Here is a 4,437-nt window from a genome sequence, read left to right as displayed (position 1 = left end):
GGATATATGCACCCCTATGCTCATAGCAGCACAATTCACCATAGCTAAGATTTGGAAACAACCTAAGTGCCCATCAGCAGATGAGTGGATTAGAAAACTATGGTACATCTACACAATGGAATACTACGCTGCCATAAAAAAGAAGGAATTCCTACCATTTGCAGCAGCATGGATGGAACTGGAGAGCATTATGCTAAGTGAAATAAGTCAGGCAATGAAAGAAAAATATCACATGATCTCACTCATTTATGGAAAATAAAGAACATTATAACCTTATGAACAAAAAGATAGATACAGAGGCAGTAAAGCATCGAACAGACTGTCAAATTACAGCGGCAAGGCTGGGGAGTGTTGGGAAGAGGGGGAAAGAGATCAACCAAAGGACTTGTATGCATGCATATAAGCACAACCAATGGACACAAGACACTGCGGAGGGGGGCGGGGAATGAGGGCATGTGACATGATGAGGGTAGGGGAGGCTAGGGGAAGGTCAATGGAGAAAAAAAGGAGAAATATGTATTACTATATGTAATACTTTAAACAATAAAATAAAATTAAAAAATAATAAGGTTAAGTAAATTGCCCACACGATAGAGCCAGGATATAAACACAGGCAGCTCTGACTCTAACTAAAATGATTCTGTAGGTCTGGGAGATAAAGAACTCCATCCTTACTTATCTCTTAAAAGTCTTCAGAGTTTCTTAAGAGCAGTGAAAGAAATGTTTCCCAGGGTAAGCTGGTGCCTGGGGGATGATAAAAATGGCAATGCTGACTAAAGCTTCATAAATCATCTGCTAGGAATCCCATAAGAAAGCACAACAATGGTCTGCTTTCAACAATCCTGCTTACTATTTTAATAGACCAAGATGTTTAGATATATTTCTTTCAAGTTTTTATAGCAAAACTAGGTTTACAGACAATATGTTTAGGGAAGGAAGCCTAGAAAGAACATTTCTGTATTTCAGTGGTAAATGTACTTTTGGTTGACACAGGAATTTTTGTTATTGAGGATCAGTAGGGCCCTGTGGAAGTTACTCAGGCTCTCTGCTCCTCTGTCTGCCTGTACAGTGCCAGCCGCGACCCTGACACATGATGGTGAACGTCAGAGTGAACGTATTTGGACATATTGAGCATCTGGACACCAGGGCTGCTTTTAACTCTGACCAAGTAGATATTTTCACCATCAATAACCCCTTCGCTGACCTCAACTACATGCTCTACAAGTTCCTGTATGATTCTACCCAAAGCAAGTTCAAAGGTATAGTCAAGGCTGAGAATGGGAAGCTTGTCACCAATGGAAAACCTATCTCCATCTTCCAGGAGCAAGATCTCACCAACATTAAATGAGGTGATGCTGGTGCTGAGTATGTTGTGGAGTCCACTGGTATCTTCACTACCTTGGAGAAGGCTGAGGCTCCCCTGAATGGCTGAGTCAAGAGGATCATTATCTCTGTCCCTTCTGTGGGAACCCCTATGTTTGTGATGGATGTGACCCATGAGAAGTATGACAACTCCCTCAAGATTGTCAGCAATGCCTTCTGCACCACCAGCTGCTTGGTCCCCATGTCAAAAGGTCATCCATGACAACTTTGGCATCATGGAGGGACTCATAACCACAGTCCATGCCAACACTGCCACTCAGAAGTCCATGGATGGCTCCTCAGGAAGCTGTGGTGTGATGGCTGAGGTGCTGCCCAGAACATCATCCCTGTTTCTACTGGAGCTGCCAAGGCTGTGGGCAAGATCATTCCTGAGCTGAATGGGAAACTCAGTGGCATGGCGTTCTGTGTGCCCACCCTCAATTGGTCATGGATCTGACCTGCCACCTGGAGAAAATTAGCAAATACCATGACAATAAGAAAGTGGTGAAGCCAGCATCAGATGGCCCCTCAAGAGCATCCTGGGCTATACTGAGGACGAGGTTGTTTCCTGCAACTTTCACAGTGACACCCATTCTTCCATCTTCGACGCTGGGGCTGGCGTTACCCTCAACGACCACTTTGTCAGGCTCATTTCCCGGTATGACAATGAATTTGGCTACAGCAACAGGATGGTGGACCTAATGGTCCACATGGCTTCCAAGTAGTAAGAGCCTCCTGGACCACCAGCCCCAGTGAGAGGAAAAGAGGCCCTCAGCTACTGGGAAGTCCTTGCCCCAAATCAATCCCCCAACACACAGAATGTCCTGACCTCCACAGTTTCCATCCCAGCTCCCTTAAAGGGGGAGGCGCTTATGGAGCCCTACCTTGTCATGTACCATCAATAAAGTTCCCTGTACCTCACTGCCCCCCAAAAGAAAGTTTTTCAATACCCAGCAGGTCCACTGAGTTATATATAAAAGCCGTAAGTCATCAGGGAAGACTAAATGTGCCAAACTGTGTACTATAGTAGGGGCTTTTGTCAACATGATGACCTTAGAAAGTTGTGTGCCTGAACAGATTTTGTTTTTCTGGCTAAATAGAAATCACAAGTTACTTTGAAAGGAAAACATACTTACATCTATCCTTTCACATGGCAAATGTTTTCCCCAGGATTTCATTTGTTTCAAATTACTACTTTTCTGGGAAGGGGGGAATAGATAATCTAATAATATATCACTGAAAATAATATTTAGTTTATTTTTAAAATTCAACCACATATTTCTCTGCCTTAAATTAACTTTATTATAGAATTTTAGAGCCTCTTGGAATTTTAAATAGGGATTATTCACACACCTCAAACATTCTACTTATTCCTTTTGTAAGTTCTTTGGGGAAAAGAGAACTCAACATTTATTGAACATCTACTCAGGGCTGGGTACCATGCTACATATATCACTCAGGAGATCATTTCATTCTCATTAAATATTACTATTCTCAGTTAGCATTTAGAAAAAGAGACTTAGAAGTAATATTATTTTCCGAGGTCATATAGGTGAGATGTGTCAGAACTGGAATTCAGCCCATGGTTCTCTGATAGCACAGCCAAAGCTCTTCCCACAGCAGGACCCTGCCTTCCTTTGAAACACACACAAGCCAACTGGCATTTCCCTTCCCCAATCATAACAGAGAGGGGAAATGGAGGTTGCAAAGAAGGCTGGGAAGTGGCAGCTGCTGTGAACAGCATCCTGGCTTCCTCTAGAACCAAGGCAGTCTGGAAAAAAGCATTAAACACTAGGCAATACTAGGGCTGGCACTGCTCTACTCCATGCTGTTTATGTTCAAGGCAACAGTAAGTTTTTGTATCTGTGATCATTTGGATTTTTGTTCAGAAATACTTAGTTTCTCCCCACCACTTCCAGGGAGGTGTATCCTCATTTAATGTAGGACTTGGTCATGTGACACACTTTGGCCAATTCTCATTGTTATCAGAGTTGATAGCAGAGTATTTGATACAAGTAGAGAATTCACATGATTATTCTTTTGGGCTTCCATGATCACCCTGAAAACAACATGATCCAGCTAGGAGATGAGAGACACAAAAGCCCCCTATAATGTATAGCCAAGATTAAAAGTAAACCATGCTATTTTAAACTATTGAGATCTGGGTTGGTTTTTAAGCAGAAAAAAGTTGATGGACTCACTATCTCAGCCTAGCCCACTGAGATTTACCTCTCTAAAACTCCCTTTTAACTTCAGATATTTTATGAAACTGGATTTCCCATTGCAGGGTAATAATAGTCTAAGGCCGTGGTCGGCAAACTCATTAGTCAACAGAGCCAAATGTCAACAGTACAATGATTAAAATTTCTTTTGAGAGCCAAATTTTTTAAACTTAAACTTCTTCTGATGCCACTTCTTCAAAATAGACTCGCCCAGGCCATGGTATTTTGTGGAAGAGCCACACTCAAGGGGCCAAAGAGACGCATATGGCTCACGAGCCGCAGTTTGCCGACCACAGGTCTAAGGTAACTTAGGCTCTGGGACACTATTCTCAGATACTAACCTTGCCACACAGAGATGGTTTAAAATAAATTAATGTAGATAGATAGTCACACAATTATAAAGTTGTGGGTGAGATGGTGTACCGGGTTTTTTGTATATGTTCATGTGTGTGTGGTTTTAACAAAAACTACAGCATTGATACAAACAATATCTGCCTCATTTTTGCGAAAAATATGCTTTGCTTGACAATTGTAGGAAACACACTGGATGGCATCTAATATGTTTATTATATTCCTGTGAGGAAATATTAAATTGATGTACAACTTTCTTATATTAAAGTCCACTTATAGTATTTAATGAATTTGCATTTCTAGCATTTATAGAACCCTTCTTACCAGAGAGTTTGGGTGCCACTTAAGTTCTCTCTTGGTTCTTAGATGGACTTTAAAATAGAAAGTCACTTACCACTCAATGCATGCCACAGGGATACCCAAGGCACAGCTGGGAAAATCATTGTCCTGTTTGCCTCATTCTATTGTTCTCTGCCAATCTGGTGCTAGACAAAATTCCATT

At 41.6% G+C, this 4,437-nt stretch overlaps 1 pseudogene; it reads left to right on the top strand.

Moving 5' to 3' along the window:
* The first annotated feature begins 1,093 nt into the window (after positions 1-1,093).
* Positions 1,094-2,087, top strand: LOC103283302 (glyceraldehyde-3-phosphate dehydrogenase-like; annotated as a pseudogene).
* Positions 2,088-4,437: the final 2,350 nt, after the last annotated feature.

Source organism: Eptesicus fuscus, chromosome 10 (assembly GCF_027574615.1).
Source record: "Eptesicus fuscus isolate TK198812 chromosome 10, DD_ASM_mEF_20220401, whole genome shotgun sequence".
Taxonomy (NCBI): Eukaryota; Metazoa; Chordata; class Mammalia; order Chiroptera; family Vespertilionidae; genus Eptesicus; species Eptesicus fuscus.
The sequence above is the reverse complement of the archived record's forward strand: the minus strand, read 5'-3'. Positions and strand labels throughout refer to the sequence as shown.